We start from the raw sequence: 23,306 nt of genomic DNA on the forward strand, positions 1-23,306 counted from the left end.
GTAACTGCGCTGGCGTTGCACACCGTCGCAGTAGGCGGTCGTAGACCGCGGCGCAATGCTGCATTGGTTAACATTGGACCCTATGGGGGTCCCAGGAGCCAATGAACAGGTGCGTCGGCGGTGATGATGCGCACTGCCGCAGACTACACTGCTAGTGCTGCTGTGACCTCGGTCTGGAAGCGACGATGGCTGCTGCGTCTGGGGAAAGGGCCCCTGCCTTCACTGCACAGGAGTTGGAGAAACTTGTGCATGGGGTCCTCCCCCATTACACGCTACTCTACAGTCCTCCAGACCAACAGGTTAGTACACAGGGAGAACGTTGTATGGGCTAGGCCTGGGTGGAGAGGGCTAGGTGGAAGAGGGAAGGGGGCAGAGTACATAGAACAGTTATGCATGGGAATGAATGGGCCACATGGCCAGAGTAGGGAGGGGGCCACTTACATTGACGGTGCAGTTGGTAATGACTGTTCCTGTTTCCTTGTGCATGTCATGTAGGTCAGCGCCCACCAGAAGAGGGACATTTGGCGTGCCATCGCCAAGGACGTCTGGACCCTGGGGGCCCACCAGAGACGGGGCACCCACTGCCGTAAGAGATGGGAGGACATTCGCCGCTGCAGCAAGAAGATGGCGGAGGCTCAGCTGGGGATGGCCTCCCAACGTGGGAGGGGTGCCCGCCGGCCCAGGTCCCCCCATATGTTCCGGATCCTGGCGGTGGCCTACCCGGAGTTGGATGGGCGCTTGAGGACATCACAGCAGACACAAGGGGGTGAGTACAACCTCATTCAGCGGACTTTGCGTGCAGTGGAGGGGTCTGGGTGGGGGAGGTGGGCTGTGGGTGTCCCTAGGCCAGGGCAAGTTAGGTAGGCAAGGCCCCTCCGTAATGTAGGCCATGTGGCACTCAACCCCACCTCAGCAGAGTGCCAAGTCGAGGTATAGTTGCCCCTGTGGCATCCATGTGCGCAGATTTCCACCATTGCCATGTAGGCCATGTCCCAGAAATTGCATGTGCAGAGGTCAGGAGCACAGCGTAATGCAGGGGGCTGCTGCGTCTGTCTTGTCCGCCAACAGTAGCGGCATGCCATGCACTAAAACTCTCTTTGTTCTGTCTCCCCCCCCTTTTCCTGCTCTCCCTGTCCTTTTGTACATCAGCATCATCAGGCGGAGGTACAGTGGCACCGGAGCACGAGGGAGATGCATCCCACATGGCCATGGAGGGCCACACCACAGACTCTGAATGCACCAGTGGGACGGAGGGCGAGGGGAGCTTCACGTCGGCCACCGGATCACCAACCAGCAACACGGACTCGTCCGCCGATGGGAGCTCCCCTGTGGTGGTGGCACCACCTGTGCGCCCCACTTCTACAGGTACAGCCGCCACCCCCCCTACCAGCACCACCCTCCCAGCAGCCCCTCAGCGTTCGCCCCGTGCCTGCTCACCCAGGAGGGTGGGCATCACCTTCGCCCCAGGCACCTCAGGCCCTGCCCCAGTCACCCCTGCTGCCCTCAGTGAGGAGGCCATTGACCTCCTCAGGTCACTCACTGTTGGGCAGTCTACCATTGTGAATGCCATCCAGGGTGTAGAAAGGGAGTTGCAACATGGTACTGCATTCCTGGAGGGCATTCATTCTGGTTAGGCTGTCCTTCAGCGAACCCTGCAATCTCTGGCCTCAGCACTGATGGCAGCCATTGTCCCTGTCTCTAGCCTCCCCCCTCCAACTTCCTCCACCCAGACCCAATCTCCTGTACCCCAGCCCATCCTAAGCACACCTACAGACCAGCATGCACACAAGTCAACACACACAAGTAGCTCAAGCAAACATAGGCACCACACACACCACAGGCACTCACGCAAGCCTCACCCACATACAGACACAGCAACATCCACTGTCTCTACTGTGTCCCCCTCCTCCTCTTCTCCCTTCTCCCTCCCAGTCTCGTCTACACACACACCTGCATGCACCACATCTACAGGCACTAGGACTCGCACCAGGACACCCAGCACCACAAGTCGCTCACCTGCACTCACCACCTCCACTGCCATTTACACGTCCCCTGTGTCCTCTCCCAATGTGTCTGTGACGCCCCCTCCCAAAGTACACAAACGCCGGCAATCACTCACCCAACATCCATCCACCTCACGACAGCCTCCAGTACCTGCACCTGCACCCAAAACACCTAAAGTGACACCTCCTACAACCACCTCCTCTTCCTCCACTCCCAGACGCCCTCCAGCTACCCATCCCAGTGTTCGTCAGAAACTGTCCCTCTGTCAAATTGACCTTTTTGCCCCCACCCCCCCTCCAATTCATCAGTCCCGTCGTAGCGCCTCAGCCAAAAAGCCTCCAGTACCAGTGGTGCATGTTCCAGGTTTTTGGAGTGCACCGGCCACCAGTGCAGACAGTAGGACCCGGAGCCAAGGCACTGGCAGCCCACCCCCTGTAAAGGCTCTGAAAATGGAGAGTGGACAAGAAGTGACATGGGATCGAAGGCGATTGGTGAGTCAGCTGTAACTCCAACAAAGGTGGGGAAGGTCCAGAGGAAGTCTGCCCAGCCTGTTGTGAGTGTCACAGCGGAGAAGTGCACCATCATTTCCGGCTGTCCAGACACAACCGCAAGCACCGTCGTCACTGGTCCAGAGACCACCGCCAGAGTCACAGCCCAAGAGGGCACAAGTATCGTCACTGGTCCAGAGACCACCGCCGGAGTCACAGCCCATGAGGGGCCAGGATGCCACAGCCCCGCTGGGCAATGATGGAACGTCATGCCACACACCAATGCCCATTGTAGAGATCGTCATGGCACACACCAATGCCCAGTGTAGAGATCGTCATGCCACACACCAATGCCCAGTGTAGAGATCGTCATGCCACACACCAATGTCCGTATCAGAACCGCCATGTCAAAGCACCGCTGAACAGGGCAAAGACCGCCATGGCAAAGCACCGCTAAACAGTCCAGAACCGCCATGTCAAAGCATCGCTGAACAGGGCAAAGACCGCCATGTTAAAGCACCGCTGAACAGGGCAAAGACCGCCATGGCAAAGCACCGCTAAACAGTCCAGAACCGCCATGTCAAAGCACTGCTGAACAGGGCAAAGACCGCCATGTCAAAGCACCGCTGAACAGGGCAAAGTCCGCCATGTCAAAGCACTGCTGGACAGGGCAAAGACCGCCATGGCAAAGCACCACTGAACAGGGCATGTACCGTGTAGGAATGAATGGACCGCCATATCAGGCATCCTTATCCCATGTGCAGCTGGGACAGTGACAGGACAGGTACTTTCACGAGAAGACTCATCCAGTCTGGGCACCAGTCCCCCTCCAGAACCAGTGGAGACCTGCATCTACTTGAGAGACTGTGGCTTTGCACTCCCCAGGATGGCACAGTGGGCAAACCACCCACTGTAGAGACTTGAGAGACTGAGGCTTTGAACTCCCCAGGATGGCACAGTGGGCAAGCCACCCACTGTAGAGACTTGAGAGACTGTGGCTTTGCACTTCCCAGGATGGCACAGTGGGCAAGCCACCCACTGTAGAGACTTGAGAGACTGTGGCTTTGCACTCCCCAGGATGGCACAGTGGGCAAGCCACCCACTGTAGAGACTTGAGAGACTGTGGCTTTGCACTCCCCAGGATGGCACAGTGGGCATGGAGCCCCGTCGTGGATCTGGTTTTGCATTCATCTGGCTGAGGTGCCCCCCCCCTTCCCTTCCCCCTGAGGTGCCTGTAGTGTTTCTATCTGATGCCCCGGCAGTGTTCTCTCCGATTTTGGTCAGGTATCTATTGTGGGCCTCGCCCATGCATTTTTGGACTGTTGGTGCACGGACATTGTTGTGTACATATCTGCACTACTTCTCGGATTGTATGTGTAAATAAGAGTGATTTTGAGATATATATATCTGTATATTTTTGTATGACATGTATATTGGCACATTACAATGTTTGCCTGAATTTCGCATTGTCTTTGCATTCTTCCGGGGGGATTGTGGGTTGTTACTGTGATTTTTGTGACTGCATTGGTGTGTATGTTGCGATATGCGAGGGTGGGGGTGTTTGGTGGGTGTCCCCCTAACTTTTGCCTCCCCCCTCCCCGTGTCGTAGGTGCAGTACTCACCGGTATCTTCTGCGCCTACGTAGCTGTTGGTCGTAAAGGAGCAGAAAAACAAGGGCAGGTAGGATTTGTAATTCCGGCTCCATGGTGTCCTCCTTCCTCGTGGGATGTGTTCAGGTGAGCGTTTTCCCATAGCAAAAGCTGTTTCCGCCGTGTTTTTATCCGCGGTGCATTCGCCCCGGAAAAGGTGGCGGATTGGCGGGTAGTAATAGTGTGGGCGGTACATTGTCCCCCGCCTGTCTGTTAGCGGTAACCACTGCGCTGCTTGTCTGTACCGCCGTGGCGGGCGGTGTGTTAAAGTGGCTGTCTTTGTTGGCGGTTTCCGCCAGGGTCATGATTCCATTTTTTTGTCCGCCGGCCTGTTTGCGGTATTTCCGCTGCTTTAACACCGTCCGCCAGGGTTGTAATAACCCCCTATATCTCCTGAGATCAACACTAGACTATGATTCTAAGCTTAGTCACTCTGAAAACATGAACAATCTAAGAGTTAAGTTGAAATGACTAAGTTTCAGGATGGCCGGATACCTGTAGGGGAATCAAGATGAATTAAATGAAAACGTTCTTATTCAAGTACTTTCCTTTACATGAGAATCAGAAAAAATATTCTGACTAAATTTTAAACCAGTCATATAAATCCTGTTTTGAGAATGTAAACTAGGACCATGCAATATTGCATCTAGAAACTCTGGCCTTCTGTGTACTCTTAAAATTTTTCAACACAAATTGCGTATATTGCAGATATATATATATATATATATCTATAGTAAACACCATAAAAGGATTGTGCACCATGAATAACACAATATGGATTCAGGAAACAAATCACATAACTTGTCAACTCGAATATTACATAATAAATATCTTAGAATAGTAGCATACAATAAACAACATGAATTAAACTCGAGGAGAGAATCGTGCGTCTTGCCAATTCGAGTGTTACCATGTAAAATACCAAGAAATGGTAGCACGCAATGAATATCAAAGTCAAATCATCATTAATCGAATTGCGCATCTTGCTGATTCGTAAAACACAATGTAAATGTCAAGGAATAACAGCTCACAATAAATAACAAGATCAAAGTACAATGAAACGAATCGCGCTTCTTTTGCAGATTCTTAAGCCACCATGTAAAATGTCAAGAAATGGTAGCGCGCAATGAACAACAAAATTAAATGCTCATGAAACGAGTTGTGCGTCTTGCCAATTCGTAAAACATCAAGTAAATTTCAAGAAATAGTAGCGCGCAATGGACAACAATGTTTAAACACCATAAAACGAATCGCGCGTGTTGCCGATTCTTAAGCCACCATGTAAATTTCAAGAAATGGTAGCGTGCAATGTATAACAAAGTCAAACCTTTATCAAATAAATTGCGCGTCTTGCCTATTTGTATACTACCATATAAATGTCAAGAAATGGTAGCGCGCAATGAATAACAAAGTCAAACCTTTATGAAATAAATCACGCGTCTTGCCTATTTGTAAACTACTATATAAATGTCAAGAAATGGTAGCGCGCAAGTAATCTGTTACTCATTTAAGAATTTAAACCAAGAATATGAAAATTCTAAATAACGGTGTCGGGACAGTCCAACCACCGTCTTACCGCCTGGAACAATGATCACCAATGAAGGATTAGGGCAGAAGACTGGAAGATCCAAATAGGCCTCCGGGACAGGAGCTCAGGAAGAAGCCGCTGCTCTGCACCGGGACCTATGAATAGTGAGCACTGGGAGTTGGGCTGGCTCTCTTTTATAGAGTCTTGGCCCAGCCCAGAACCAAGCCCAGGCATGTTGCAGGGAAAGTCTCTGGAAGGCCCTGTAAAGGGGCCACACCCTAACACACTCTGAAAACCTGCAGCAATACATTGCAAAGGAACAGTATTTGTAAGCATATTAAAAATAAGTTTTCTGGATTGAACTCTGCAATGCAAAAGGTTAAACCACAACATATCAGCACAATGCATAAATTACTTTGTTTTGAGAGTGCTGGGTTTTTGCATTTTTGTCGCCAATAGAGCGCGTACTGCTCTGGTGTTGACAAATAGTAATACTTACCTATCCGCCAACGGTCTTGTCTTCTTCTTTTTCCGCATGCACTTCCTGAGTCACCATCTGGAAAAAGAAGAAGAAGGAAGAAGATGAATACCGCATGAACTTCAGAGAAGACAGAAAACAAAGAGAATTACAACCAAATAGAAAGAAAAGAGCCAAAGAACTGTTGTTGATCACTAAAATTTAATAAAAGCACATTTACTATAATAAGTACCTGAGAGTGTTTGAAAGAAGCCCAGGACAAACAAAAAGTGTATTATGATTCTCAATGCAGACACTGAACAGTAACAGTAGGTCAAAAAGTACTAGTACTATTACCTACAATAGAAAACAAATTGCTTGCAGATTGGCAAGGGCCATATACAGTCCTTGAACAAGTTACGCCAGTAACTTACAAACTTGAAATACCCAGTGAGTCAGGCAGAGAGCAAATATACCACATCAACCTCTTGAAGACATAGCATGATACTGACGTATCTCACAGTAACAGGTATATCTCCACCGGGGGTGATGGCAACATACCTATATACCCCACAGAGGCAAAAGAAAAGAATGACATTACTATGCCCCAACTAAGTGAGTGTCTCTCTCCCGAACAACGGTCTCAATTATGTAAGACAGTGAGGGCAACCTAGCTGTCTTTTAAAAAATCCCAGGAAAATCCCACATGATACAAAATCATATCCGTTCCATAGGTGATAGAGTTTCCCGACAACGGCCATACAGAATACCGGAGGCCAGACGGAAACTGGTAGAACAAGAAGTGAAAGAAATGTTACAGGCCGGAGTTATTGAACCCTATTCTAGACCATGGTGCTCCCCCATTGTGTTAGTATAGAAACCAGATGGGACTATCAGATTTTGTATTGACTCTAGACAAGTGAATGCCCTTTCTACTTTGACACCTATCCAATGCTTAGAATAGATGATTTACTGGAGCGGTTGGGGAAAGCCAAATATTTGACCACCCTAGACTTAACGAAAGGTTATTGGCAGATTCCCCTGAAAGAGGAAGACAAAGAAAAAACTGCATTTGACACCCTCTCAGGACTTTACCAGTTTACTGTTCTTCCCTTTGGTCTACATGGGGCACCAGCTACCTTTCAACGACCAATTGATATGGTGCTATGTCCTTTTCAGGAGTATGCAGATGCCTCCTTGGATGACATTGTTATCTATAGTACTACCTGGGAGGATCATACCTCACATATAACCAATGTTTTACACGGTCTTAGAGAAGCCCGCCTCACGGCAAACCCCGAAAAGTGTAAGATAGGGCACAATATAATTAATCACATTGGATATGTAATAGGACATGGAATGTGAGACCCAGATTGAAAAAGTACAGGCCATCACACAAATACCCCTTCCACACCGAAAAAAAGATGTCATGGCTTTTTTAGGGATGGTAGGTTATTACAGACGGTTTATTACTCATTTTTTTGAGATAGCGGCCCCCCTCACTGACCTACTGGGAAAAAATGAGCCCAATCATATTGCCTATCTCATGGATGTTGAACAGCACAGATTCCAACAACTGAAACATCTCCTAACAACTGAACCAGTACTGTGCTGCCCTGATTTTAAGAAACCCTTTCAGGTCCAAACAGATGCCTTCATTTGATAGAATCCCTGACCTAGGAAAATGCTTTGTTGTTTGTTAAGCACTTCTGGAATTGGAGCTTTAGATCTTGAGCTCCAGGATGAGGGAGTCCCTTCTGGTTGGTCTTATAACTGCAGGAGAAATCTAATGCTTGTGAAACAAAGGCTGTAATAATATTTTGAACTGAAATACTTTATAGACAACATCGAAATTGACCGTGTAATGTGTTTTATTATATTAAATGTTTTTATGATTAATACTGTGGTTATTGATTTAAATGGTGGTGCAACATTGAATCATGAAATGTGGCTACTTTTTAGTAATATGGAGACACCCTGGCAAAGCTAATTGGCTTGCCTTATAAATACTGACACCCTCTATATTCTGATGCTACATTTCGTATAGGTGGGGGAATTGTGATTATGGGGTTTAGGATCCACTGGGGGCATAAAGTGATATGGGGGGGTCACCAAAGGTATTTCCATCTACCTGATGTACATATTTGTAATTTAATGCAACACTTACTGGCCAATAATTTATTGAGCATGGTTGTTGTATTCCACTGAATTGGGATTGCTAGCCCACACCATCTTCCCTGAGCAGGCCTTGGACTGCGCTACTTCACAACCCTGAGAGAGTCAGGTGCTACAGTGGAGTAACTGTGGCTTATTATTTGTGAAGGACTCATATTTTTCGCAACTAATAACCCAATTTCTTACAGTATGCTATAGTGTTATGTTTTAATATTTAATTTCTACTTTGTGGATGTCAACAGATTCTGCTGCATATCAAGGCAAAATCAGCACTTGATTAACGTTACTACGGCAAGCAACCATTTACCACTATCAAATGTAAAAAGGTTCTGCTCCAGCTTTTGCAGTTTTTAAGACAACAAGCAGACTAAAGGTGAGGCAGAGACCACGTCTCAAATTAGCACTTGCAATGCTCACTTTATGCAGTACTGTCCTGTATCTTCTTATTTTTCTTAGACGGCAAAGACCAGGTATTGTGTGAATAAAACATAACATTTTTAAGTTTGAGGACAATATATAGGATTTAGAATTGCAAGTATGAGAGCTACCAGTCTAGACTTGGAATTGTAAATTTGAAAAGGTCAAAGACTTGCAAAAGTGTTCTGGCCGAATCCTGATCAAAATGCTAAGGACATATGAACAAGGACATAGAGGTCACGAAGAAAGTTTAAATGCTTGCTGGACTCAAAAATAAATATAAAATAAAATCCAGTCAGGAATAATAAGGGATTGTTATTAGTGATGTGCTGAAGCAGATGTCTTAATTAGAAATTATTAATGAGTGTTTGAGTAATGAATGTGCACGTTTGAATTTGTGACCTCAGAGAATGGCTACCAGTGTTCACAAAATGTACTAATTGAGGATTAATATGTATGAAATTTTAGAAATGTATTAGATGAAAGTAGTAATATGTTATTTTAAGGGTTATGGAGTATGCTTTAGCTTATTAAATGTAGGCCTTAACTTAGCGAGTGTCTGGCCCTACTTTGCCAGGCCTTATGCAGATGCTGTATTTCTTAGCATTTATTATAAAAATGCTGACAGGGTGAATTAACTGTGAAATGTTCATTTGTAAATAAAATGCTTAGCAGAAGCTTTCCAGGAGAACCAACTAACAGGAGACAGTGTCCTTAAAATGTATCAGACTGAATGTAATGTGTGCAAGAGGTTCTTTCCCAGGACGCGAACAATGAAGACACTGACTGGAGAAGAAGATGCAACAAATTAAATACCTGATAAGCTGGATGATGAGAACATCGTAAAACAGACCAATCAACGTTGTGTGAAGTGTGAAATTTTAGAATTAATAGATTTGGTATACAACTATTGGACAGAGTAATAGTGTATGATTTATTAACCAATTGGAAATTAGGGGGTAGTTTGGGTGACTTTGATATAACAATGTGACAGAAGGAACTTGGACAGATTTGAGACTGAGAGACTAGAGAGAGATTTTATGGAATTACTGCGACATTGAGAGAAGAAGAGACTCAAGATTCTGTCATTGGGCAGATACTCTCTGACTGAGAGCCTGATGCTTTGCTGATCGATCGATGACCTGAGGATGAAGACTGACTCTGTTTGCTGACCCATACCGTGGATAGGTAGATATGACAATATGACTGAATTGCATTTTCATGCTTTTTCTTTATAGGTCCCAACTGCGCTGTCTTAATAGTTTTCCTTAGGTAGATGTTTCCCTAAATGCATGTTCTAATGCTAATCTGGATTAGATGAGGGTATCTACATGACAACTGACAAATTGGAGAGACAAATGGTTGACGGACTACTTTGTTGAACCTTATGGACTATGTAGCCTTATTGAAGCTAACTTTTCTAATGATTTGCACTGATGCTTTAGAATGTATTGTGATTCATGCTTTGATTAGGTTGTGTTTCTTGCATCTTTTTGGTTAATCAATATTATTCTTATATGTGTTTTGACTTGATTTTGAGATAATCTATATGATTTTAGCATTGTTAATATAAGGAAAAAAAACGTACTAAACTTTTCACCAAGGTGTGGTTATTCATGGCTGAAAAGTCATGGTGTGTCAATTACTGACTCCATTGATTAATTGATATGATTAATAATTATTGATTATTGTGTATTGATTATTGATTCTGTTCTGGAGCTATGGTAAGAACATCTTAAACGAGTCAAAAGGTTAATCGACCTATACGTGTCCCCTTGTAAGTTTACTTATTAAGGACCAACGCGCTAACAGATGCTATAAGATTATATACGAATATATTCCATGACGAGAATGCCTTATAGGCATTCTCATATACAAGAGCTGGAGAAGTTATAATGCAAGTGTACAACTAGGGAAGAAAGGGCTGCACAAGGCAATACTGAATGAAGCAAGTTAGATTCCAGGGGTATTGCAGGACGTTTATTTTCTTAAGAAGAAAACTTCCAAGAGTTATTGAAGTGCATCCTTTGCTCTCCCGGCCCAGATTTGCTAACATTCTGCATTGAGTTTGCATTGGGGTTGCAAAGAAAATCCAGTGCAAAGTGTTGTGGTGAGATTTTCCTTCCAATACAAATCATGATTTGCATTTGAAAATAGCCTAAAGTAACACAACATAGCGTAATGGATTTTGATAGAAATCCCTATCTGCTAACATCTGTAGACAGGAACTTGCGACTAAAATAACATCTCCTCGAGGCAGGTGTAGCAGTGATGTATGTTTCAAAAGTCTTCAACTTTGCAAGTGTACTGCACTGTACAGCACATATAAGGAGAGGTAAAGAGTATTAAAGCAGAGTTTTTGAACTGGAAGAGTCCCATACCAGAACAAAACCAATGTTTGAAAAAACTCACACATCCTTACCCCATTATCCTCAATAAATCCTTCAGCTCAAAAGTAAGTATGGGTTTTTTATTTCTGACCATTTTTCTGGTAAATGAATGGAAAGTGGATATGGCAGGCTTCATAGAAATCCGCAGATGCCATTTGTAGAAACGTACAAGGCTTTCTTCTCAACATCCATTAGGCATGTGCTTCTCTGCACTTGTGTCACACCTACAGCATGCTTGCCTGATGGATCTCGGATAATAGAGGACAGATCTAAATCTCAAGCATGAGACCTTTCCAGCCCTGGGCTAATTGCAGTAGTTGTGGTTTATGGGAAGCAGTGGGGAAAAGTTCATATACCCTCTCGACCAACCTACTCTCTCTCCTTCATACCCCAATGGCCATGTGCCATCAGTGGTCTTTTGGAAACCTGTCATTCCAGAAGATGTCACAAAGGTTTCCAGATACTCCACTTTTTGAATGAAACTCTACACTTGTCTTTTACCACTATATAGAGAGTTCAACAATCTCTGGATAGAGTAGAATAACATCCTAAAAAGGCAGGACACTATTGAACTCCTCAAAGAAAGAGGAACTAGTAATCGATGCAAGGCTGAAAGGCATATGCATATACATATATGGACCTAAATAGGTAATAAATCTCATTAGCTCATGTGATTCCTTGACTGACAACATTTGTTGGTTAGCCACTCTTAAGTCAATGGTTGGAAAAAACATTGCATTGCCCAACACAGTAAGCAGTTTAAGTATGCAAGGTAGTAGATAACATCCAATAACAATATTCTTAATCAGTGACTGCAGTTTTGAAAATAATTTCACTTGCCCGCCCCTTTTTTCTCACAATTACCATAGCAGCAACCCATTCAGCAGCATCTACAGGCTCGATGATACTTTGCATGGAAAACACATCCAGCACTGCTTTGAATTCACCTCTCACACTTACTGGAACATTAAGGGGAAGATTTAGGAAAAGTGGCACTGCAAAGGGTAGGCTGGCGTAAAAAAAAAAAGACTTTAGTCAGGTGGGGCTAGCGGTATAAAAGAAGGGGGGTTAGCACCAAAAAATGACTTTAGGCAGGTTAGAGTAAAAAAAGGGGAGGGCACCTGTGGGCTTATTCCATGGTGTCCCAACATGGAAATAGGCCCACAGGTCCCCTAACGCCCGCCCTGACCCAGGCTTTAAAAAATGGGGCAAATTAAGCTTTGCACCATTTTTTGACCCATCCTCCCTCCCTTGCACCATTTTTGCATGGGAGTATAAATATGGCGTAAGGCCATAGAGTAATTTTTTGCACTGGAACGCCTACCTGCATCTCATTAGGGCAAGGTAGGTTTCCACTTCCAAAAAATGACTTTAACTCCATAAATTTGGCGCTAGATGGGTCTAGCACCAAAGTATAATTATGGAGTTAGTTTTGCACCGAATTAGAGTAAAAACAAATGATGCTAATTCAGTGCAAACAGAGTATAAATATGCCCCTTAGCGTCAAAAAATGACGCTATTCTGGTTAGAGTCATTTATTTTGACTCTAACCTGCCTAACGTCATTTTTTTACGCTAGCCTACCCTTTGCACCAGCTTGCACCATTCCATAAATATGATGCCCAACTGGTGCTAAAAAATGGTGCAAGCCGCTGCAAACCTTTTTGGTGCAAAACTGCGTTAGTGCAGTTTTGCACCAAAAAGTATAAATAAGGCCCCAAGGACCATATTTATGGAGATTTAGCGTTGCCCTAGCATAATTTATTTTGGTGCTAAAGTGGTGCTAACTTAACTCCAGATTTATATTTTGACGCTAGACCCGTCAAGCGTCAAAATATTGAGGTTAGCTCCATTTCTAGGAAGCACCAACCCACCTTGCGTCAATGAGATGCAAGGTAGGTATTCCCTTCCTAAAAATGTTGCTAGCCCCCCAGTGCCATATTTAACACCCAATGCAGAAACGGCGCTAAGTCCAATCAGCGTCATTATTTAATGCCTGGTCAGACCAAGCGTTAATGTGGTGGTAGGTCCATTTCCATGGGGAAACACCATGGAAATGGGCCCAAAGAAGCCCACCCCAACCCCCGGCATCACCACCACCCACACCATAGGGACACTACAGGAGGAGAGAGCCCATCCCAGGTAAGTTGCAGGGAGGTGTATGTGTATGTGTGTGGTGTGACACTGGGGGCCCCTTACATGGGGCTCTCTGCCTGGCACTGGGTATGTTGGGCTTGCCCTGTGGTCACTGGTCCCCTGTGGTGGGCATTGGGGTGTTTTTTTGCCGCTAATCAGCCTACCTTCATTTTTGACCCACTAGCGCCATTTGCCCTGACGCCATCCCTCACCAGCTAGTATCTCTTTTTGAGACGCTAGCCATTCCTTAGTGGCATCTTGCGTCATTTCTTAAATATAGTGCAAGGATGGCGTTTAGGAATTGTGTTAGCTCTTGTTAGAAAAATGAAGCACCACTGCGCCATTTTTCATAAATATGGGCCTAAATTTACTTCCTGTGTGCCAGTTAAAAAACAGGAACACCTCTTCTTATCCGCAAACGTTCTTCTGGGACAATCAATTTCTTCTTGTCAAAGAATCCAATATGGTGGACTGAGAGTACATGAAAAAATGCTAACGGTGAGAGCTTAAAAAACATTAAGCACCCTATTAGATTGTGGGTGTATTTTGTAGTAGTGGATTCAAGAAATGAGGGGACCACTGTCATAAAACAATAGCCTTTCTTTCTGTGTTGGTACAAAAAGCCCATCCAAATTCAGCACAGGCAAGACAGTAAGTGAATAAACGACCACTCCTGGAACTAGCAAGCACATACTCTCAGGTAAACAGACATTCGTAATTCTACAGCATAGCACAAAATATGTAAATGCAAAAGTAAATACACAAATGACGGACTACGGTAAGTACAAATATAGAACACCACAAAACCATGCTCAATGTGTCCTATTTTCATGTGGAGGTGGCTTAACCCTTGGAATAGCATTGCTGATGCAGCCTCTGAAGGTAACCAAGAGCACCTCCTTCCTCCAATGGCCACCACACACTGAAGCTCCGAGGTTGAGCATGAGTGGGAGCTGATTTACATAATAGACAGGTTAAGGATTCTATGGCTGAAAATAGGCAGTGAAATACTATGTCTGAAGGAAATACCATGAATGGTGCTATATTACAATGCGATGGGTAGAAAGGAGCTGAACATTCTAACAATTGTTATCTGTCTCCACTACAATGCCTGTTCCTCTGTATAGGTTTGAAGGGTGTAAGCTCAGACACGTTCCCTTCACCTTCCATGTCATCCACACGTCTCCAGATCATCATCACAGTGGACACTGCCTGCTTCAATGCTCACTCTCCAGTAGGCTGGTGTGTCCTCATTGCTGGGCCATTTAAACACATGCAACATATGCAAATAGACACATGTCGGGGAGTCATGTATATAATTTGGGGTAGAGCTGCAAGAGGTCCAGATAGGGAAGCTAGAGTTCTGCAATGCACGCATGAGGCGTTGATACTCCGGCATCCTCTCCACTACCAAGATAGCGTGAGAAAGGGGGAAGAAGCCAGGAATTTATATACTGACATCTAAGCTTTAGCTTCCTAGTGCCTCCCATCCTGTTTGCAATCTCTACTCTTGATCAAAGCAAAGGTTACAATATTAGCACTCAAGTTCCCCCTCATAAGGTAACCTTTGCCTTAGGATTAGGTATATGATGATAATGCTCACTGCCTGATAAAAGTTAGCAGACATTCATCAGCTGTGCAGCAACTTGAAGCCCAGTATGTTTATCAGTTTATGGGCTTAGGCTTGATTTCTAGGTGGACAGTAGCTGTACATGCCTCTTGAGAATTGAGCACCCTATTAACAGTTAGATGGATGGCATATGACCAGCTCCTCTATTTACTACTAAAACCTGAAGGTAAATATTAACCAGAAATGGTGGTGGTTCAACAGCGCGATCTAGAGTAGCAGATTAGACACCATTTCTGGCAGAGTTATTTCCATATTACTATGGAATGCTAGGGAACTTTCACAAAAGGTGAGTATGGTATACGCAGCATGCTGGTAAGTAACTCCGGATATTTAGGGATGTTATGTGTGGTCACTGACAATGTACCTCTAATTTTGGGGTACATTTCCACAACATGTATGGTGGCTGATACTCGACTGTCTGCTATGGGTATTGGCATACTTTCCATTATAGGTTCTCCACCAAAGCTGATCCTTCCATGATGGATAAAGACGTTTTGGCGGAGAACTGCAAATATGGTTGAATTTCCTGAGCCATCTTGGCACCAGTGGAAAATGCTGCACAATAGCAAATGGAATTTTGTTAAAGGTATAGCTCAGAGACTCAATCCGGATAAACATGGTTTATTTAGTTGACACAGTGGATTAAGTAGTTCACTCAGTACCACCAACCGAAGCAGGCCAAAGGTTGCCCCAGCTCTCACCAACCGACAAAGAATCCCCATCACAGTCAATCTCACCACATTTTAAGAGAACCTTGTGGTTGACAGTGTTCTTCAAGAACTAGCTAGGACTCTGTTAGCATTTGCAAAGTGGTAAACACAACACATCTCTCTTCCCACATAAAATATGATAAAACAAAATAAAATAAAAGATACCATTAAATGAGAATAGCGACAATAGTGCAATAATACAATATCGCAGAGAAACAAACATCTTAAGCCACATAGGGCCTCATTCTGAGGCCGGCGGGCGGCGGTTGCCGCCCGCCTGGCGGGAACCGCCATATGGCCGCTCCGTGGTCGAAAGACCGCGGAGGCCATTCTGGCTTTCCCGCTGGGCTGGCGGGCGACCGCCAGAAGGCCGCCCGCCAGCCCAGCGGGAAACCCCTTCCCACGAGGAAGCCGGCTCCGAATGGAGCCGGCGGAGTGGGAAGGGTGCGACGGGTGCAGTAGCACCCGTCGCGAATTTCAGTGTCTGCTAAGCAGACACTGAAATTCAAAGTGGGGCCCTCTTACGGGGGCCCCTGCAGTGCCCATGCCATTGGCATGGGCACTGCAGGGGCCCCCAGGGGCCCCACGACACCCCTCACCGCCATCCTGTTCCTGGCGGTCGGAACCGCCAGGAACAGGATGGCGGTGAGGGAGTCGGAATCCCCCATGGCGGCGCAGCAAGCTGCGCCGCCATTGGGGATTCCTCAGGGCAGCGGAAAACCGGCGGGACACCGCCGGTTTTCCTGTTCTGACCGCGGCCATACCGCCGCGGTCAGAATGCCCTGCGGAGCACCGCCAGCCTGTAGGCGGTGCTCCCGCCGACCCCGGCCCCGGCGGTCCTTGACCGCCGGGGTCGGAATGACCCCCATAATCTTCTAACCAACGTGGCTTGCGATGAGCTCTAGAGTTCCTTTCCAACTTAGTCGGAATCTCAGACAAGTTGGACCGATGTGCAAATGAAGTAGATTCATTAGGAATTGATAACTTGTTAAATCCACCATGCGAACAAGATCCAGATGAGTCCAGACGATGCGATCCAGATGTGTTTCTCCATCTTACAATCCTGGACATGCTCCACACTTCATTATTGTGCAATATCACAACATTCTGCTTTACATCTTTGATGCAGAAAGGACCCATGAATCCTGATCTGCCTTTCCTTCCTAACCAAGGTTTCTTCACCAACACCATCTCACCCACAGCCCATTTAGACTCTGAGGCATTATGTTTGGAATCATACCTCATTTTGTATTTCTGTTGATAAGATTTCCTAAGTCCACACCCCTTGTTCAACTTCTCACTTAATTGTTCTGACCGCGACAGCATTCCACTCATCCATGCTGGATTCATTTTAGTACAACCCATTCTACCCCTCAAATACACAAAAGGAGAAATAGAAGTGATAGCATTGGGAGTATTGCCATGCGCCCACCACATCTCTCTCAGTAAGTCAGACAATGGTGTCCTAGTTCGAGCAGCCTCTTGAACACAATACTTCACCATCCTGTTCATCCTCTCAGCAAGACCATTAGCCTTGGGTAAATACAAAGCCGTCCTCAGATGCACCACAGCCAATGAGTTCAGGAAATCCTGCATTTCTTGAGAAATCAATTGCACTCCATTATCAGTCACTAATTGACTAGGTATACCTTTGCGAGAGAACTCCTCTTTTAGAAACTCAATCACAGCCTTTGTGTCAAACGCACCTACACACTTCGTTACTACCCACTTTGAGGCATAATCCACCATAAGTATCACATACCGTTCATTGGCAGGTAGTAAATGAATTGGGCCCATAAAATCAAGCCCCAGCTTCGTCCAAAGTTTTTCTGGTACATCCACAGGAGAAAGAGGAGCCCCAACCACAGACTTGCACTTATCGCTGAGAGCACAAGATATACACTCCTTCACAACGGCTTCAACATCCCGATCTAAACCTGGCCACCAATACACTTCCCTCAACCTTGATTTAGTCAAATTCCTACCCATGTGACCTTCATGTGCTAAATTGATAATTTTATCTCTCATACCCGTAGGTGGAATGGTATTACTTCCTCTAAATAACTCCTCTTTATCACAACACAGTTCATCTCTCACATTCCAGTACCCCTTCAATGCATCAGGAATCTCCTTAAAATCTGGCAACCCCTTCACAATAAATTCCGCAAGTGTTTTCCTATGAAGGTCTTCCTCCTTTTCACTCTTCCATTCATCTTCAGATATGGCTACTTCCCTCACCCAACTGATCACTCCAACAGTATCCACCCCTTCATCTTCACTATCAATAGGAGCACGTGACAAGAAATATGCTACACTGTTTTTTGTACCAGGTATGTATTCTACTTGGAAATTATACTCCATCAGACCCTCAACCCACCTTTTTTTTCTAGGTGTCAAATCTTCATTCTTCCTAGACGGAAAGATTTGGATAAGAGGTCTGTGATCTCTCCTTACAACAATAGGCAAGCCCCAAAGATAAAATTTGAAATGCTTGACTGCCCAAAAACACACAAGTGCCTCCCTCTCAATGACTGAGTAATTCTGCTCTGCACCTTTCAGAGAATGGGAAGCAAAGGCGATTACCTTCTCCTCTTCCTTCACCTTCTGAGTTAAAACAGCCCCAAACCATCAATACTCGCATCTGTGTACAATATAGTCTTAGCAAACACATCAAAATGTCCTAAAGTGGGCATTTTTCCAATACTGTCCTTCACAAAATCAAAAGCAATTTTTACATTCACCAGTCCAATTGAACTCTGTCCCCTTTTTCAAAATAGATCTCAAAGGCTGAACCATACTTGAAAAATTGGCAATAAATTTGGAGTAATACTCTGCCAGACCAAGAAATGATCTAACCCCATCTTTATCCTTCGGTTCAGGTGCTTGAATAATGGATTGGACTAATTCTATCTTAGGTTTAATGCCTTCACACGAAATGGTGTGGCATAAATACGTTACAGTAGTAACCCTCAATTTGCACTTTTCCATCTTCACAGTCAATCCTGATGAAGCCAGCTTTCTAAGTACTTCCCTGAGAATCCTGTCATGGTCACTTAGGGGGTCATTACGACATTGGCGGGCGGGCGGCGGTACGCGCGGCCGCCAATGCGGCCGCACTCCAGCGGCCCCATTACGACATTCCCGCTGGGCCGGCGGGCGCAAACCAAGTTTCGCCCGCCAGCCCAGCGGGGATGAGGCCGCAACATAGGAGCCGGCTCCTAATGGAGCCGGCGGTGTTGCGGCAGTGCGAAGGGTGCAGTTGTACCCGTCGCGCTTTTCACTGTCTGCTAGGCAGACAGTGAAAAGCTGGCCGGGGCCCTGTTAGGGGGCCCCTGCACTGCCCATGCCAGGGGCCCCAGGGCACCCCTTACCGCCAGCCTCTTCCTGGCGGTGCAAACCGCCAGAAACAGGCTGGCGGTAGGGGTGTCATAATCCCCAGGGCAGCGCTGCTTGCAGCGCTGCCCTGGCGGATTATCACCGCTGGGGCTAAAACGCCAGGAAACCGCCGGCCCCGGCGGTGCGACCGCGGCACTACCGCCGCGGTCGTAATAAGGGCCTCCATACCGCCAGCCTGTTGGCGGTACGGACGCTACATTACCCCTGGCTGTCTCCGACCGCCAGGGTCGTAATGACCCCCTTAATGTCTTCCCATGCACCAAAATATCGTCCTGGAAGAAGAAAATGCTAGAAACATCTTCCAACACTTTTTTCATAATTCGTTGGAAACAAGCGGCAGCCGACGCTAGCCAAACAGCATTCTTAAGAACTGAGATGCCCCCAATGGTGTCACAAAAGACGTTAAGTGCCTGGAAGCAGGATGAAGAACAATCTGGTGGTAGGCTGATGATAGATCAAGAACACTAAATAATTTAGAACCTCCCAGTCCAGATAGTTCCTCTGAGATGTTAGGTAAAGGTTGGCGATCTACCCATATGTGTTTACTGAGATCTCTGAGGTCCACACACATACGAATTTGTTTCCCACCCTTCTTAGGTGCCAAAACTATTGGAGCCAGCCCCTCAGAAGATTCAATTTCTTCAATTACCCTCAAGTCTAGTAATCTTCTGAGCTCCCTTCTGAGGGGTTCCAACATCAATCTAGGGACCTTCCTTACTTTGTGTACTGAAGGAATTGCATTGCTTTTGAGAATAATCTTGTGTTAAAACCCTTTTAGACATCCAAGTTCATCATTGAACACTGTTGGAAATTCCTTGAGAATATCAAGGTTCGCACTCTGATCACACACAACCATGACTTGACACGTAGAGTTGGGAGCCAGCTTGATGCCCATGTCACGTTGGTGCTGCCAACCCAACAGGTTATCCCCTCGTTTTGCCACATAAACTTTCCCTACAGTCATCCTGTCTTGAAATTGAATTGTAATCACCTTGTAACCTATTACTTCAATTCTAGTGCCACCATAACTCACTGGATTAATGTCAGGCTTTTTTCAAGGGACCACATTTACCACCGAAGATCATATGCCAATTCTTGTCACCTATCATAGTAAATGGAGATCCTGAATCTGCCAACACCTTAACTACTTTGTCGTCAATCTTAACAGTACATTCAGGCATAACAATCGGACCTTCATCCACAGCTCCAACATTACCTACAACACACCTATCATCTGACTTCACACAGACACCATTTTACTCATACTATCGGCAATGGAATCCACACTCATTGTTTGTCACCCTTGCAAACTCTTGCATAATGACCTCTTTTCCCACACTTCCTACAGATGGAATTCTTAGCATGGCAGGTTGAACTATTAGCAGTATGTCCCGTGTTACCACAGCGGTACATCGCATTTCCTTATATTCTTTCCCTCTTTCCCTTACAGAAACAGTAGGTTTACTGTCAAAGCCCACTTTCAATACTTCATCACGATCATGAATCACTTTTATGATGTCAGTCTCAGTGTGTGTTTCAGGAAGATTCACCTCCTTGATCCAGTTATTAGTACTTTCCATTCCCTCCACTATCGCAATTGCCTCCTTTAAGTCAGGAATTTTTGTTAATAATTTTTCTTGAACACGTCTGCTATTGGTACAGTGTACAAGTTGATCTCTGATAAGAGAGTCTGTAAGATCACCAAAATCACATGTGAGTGCTAAAGTACGTAAGGATGCAACAAAATTCCCCACACTTTCAGTTTTTCCTTGGACTCTTGCAAAAAATGTATGTCTTTCCAGAACAACATTTAACTTGGATTCAAAATGCTCCGCCAGCATTTTAACTGACATTTCATAAACATCTCTAGGTTTACCATCTCCTCCCCCAATTGTTAATGTCTCTAAGCTGTCATAAATGTTCCTGCCTTCCACTCCTAAGTTGTACAAAAGCACACCTTGCTTCCTCACAGGAGAACATTTCTCTCCTCCAATGGCTATTAAATATAAGTCAAATACATTTTTCCATCGCTTTCATTGTAAAATTGGTTCACCTTTGTCTGATAAAAATGCAAAAGGTTGTGACATTGTGGTATTTGTCATTATGGAGAAAATGTTAAGGGAAGCAAGTATGTAAAACAAACTGTGGAAAGAAAAGAAGGAAATTGTACTTTCAAAATGGTCGCAGGAAAGTACAAGTTGGATGTTTCCAATAAGGTACCATAAATAGCGCTGTAATATGGCGGCCAACAGTTCCAAAATCTTAATAAACCCTGGGTCACACGCGCGTTTTAGCTGGTTGTTCCAAATGATGAATTCACAATTGCACTTTGTACTCTCAATATGGCCACCGACAGTTCTGTGTTCATACGCGAGATAACGCGTCCCTTTATGATAATTTATTACACATCAGGACTCGTTTTAGGCCAATGAATCTTTTGACCCAGTTGAGAGACACCTTAGGACGAGATAGCTAATCAATATGTCAATCAATACGTCAATAATGTCATCAATATTTATCACAACAATACATTTCACTTTAGTCAAAGACATTAATCAATTCAAGACACCACCATGACCTGACAGTCATGAATAACCACAGCAGTTTCGTAGAATTGTATGAGTTTTATTCCCTATTGGTTACAATTCTAAAAGCAGATGTGTTAATCTCAAAACCAAGAAACACAATAACATAGTCACAATATGGCAACTCTGATAAGATTTCATTAAGGCAAGAATTGCGAACATCAGAACATAACACGTCGTATACATAAATCAACTTTAGCAGAGTGTCATCAACGCGTCAGTTCAACAAAGCATAGATTCAGTTGTTTATCTATTTGTGTCAGTTTAGTGAACACCTGTCCTAGCCACTAATTAGCATTGGCATGTTGGGCTTCATGCAAAACAATTTAGAACACCAATTTGGAAAACATCTAGCTATGGTCTCTGTCAAAAGTAAGCAGTTGGTACCTAGAAAGGAAAAGCAAACAGACAAATCACAATTTCATTGTCATATTTACCCTCTAAGGTTTAGGTCAGCACTCAGGTTCAGCCTTCGTCTTCAGGACATCAGTTGGTTCGCCATCAGTCAAAATCAAAGCTCCGGGAAAAAGGGGCACTTCCCTCATAAGGAGGTAAAGTGTAAATGGGCAATCTAAGGAGGAGGATGGTTTTAATAAACCAATCAGTCACCAAACAGAGTGACAGAGTTTCTGGATAAAATCGATAGCATTCCCTAACACCTCTCTCTGGCTCCCCGTGTCATGGGTTTTTATCCCTTTTTCGTTGTACATTCCCCCAAAATTTCATTGGTCCATGGTTATACCCCACTATCTTTATCCAGTTAGAAAATAGATTATGTCATAAATTTTTCACCCCATATTAGTTTACAGACATTTTATTGGTCCATATGATTGACGTCCTCAGAGGTAGCACGTCCGGTATGATTTCATCCTTCTGTAATTCTTTGCACATCTTTTGGTCAGTAGCTCCATTGTCTTCACCGGTTTAACGACCTGGTACATTATATTAGTCTACACTGTTGCCTTTCGATTAAACATTTCTACAAGCAGTATGAATTTCATGAGAACGGATTCACTATGGTTACATTCAGCTTCTAGTTTGAAGAAAACAAGAGGTCATGTCCTTTTGCGAGTCAGCACACTGCACATTAGAGAAACACATTTAATATGAGAGCCAGGCAGCTAAGCTTCGGCTCATGCTAACTTAAGGCCTACAAGATTGATTTAGCATAACTTTAATAACATAATCATTAATAATTAGCGCAAATCATTCATTAATTCGGATATTCATAGGCATTAGTCAATTTTTATTAGTCCGTGTATACATTGGCGGCCACTCCCTGTGGTCACATTTCAAGTGCACGTTTTAGCAAAACGGGTTAATACATCTTTTATATGGCATTACCACTCAATAGTTCATAAACATTTCATGTTAATATAGATTTTATAAGCTACGCTCTCTCACGCGCTACGTTCACACGCGCATTTTAAAATTAATGAGACAAGTCAGTTGCTTTGCGTGCTACTTCGTACCCCCAATATGGCTGCCAACAGTTCTGTGTCCTCACCGCTATGTTCACACACGCGTCTAAACTACTGAGGCAGGTCAGTTGCTTCGCGGGCATGCGCGACTCCACGTTTGTAAAAAATGAGAGATTTCACCTGGTGATCGGGTGTAGGGTCACGCATAAAGTAATATGCTAAAGGGTGGAACCTTGTACACCACACCGCAAATCCTTAAAAGAAGCCCCGAGAGAAGCACTCGCCAGCCACAGTTCTAGTGCTTTAAGGCTGGGGACACAA

This window comes from Pleurodeles waltl, chromosome 8, assembly GCF_031143425.1.
Source record: "Pleurodeles waltl isolate 20211129_DDA chromosome 8, aPleWal1.hap1.20221129, whole genome shotgun sequence".
In the NCBI taxonomy this organism is placed as follows: domain Eukaryota; kingdom Metazoa; phylum Chordata; class Amphibia; order Caudata; family Salamandridae; genus Pleurodeles; species Pleurodeles waltl.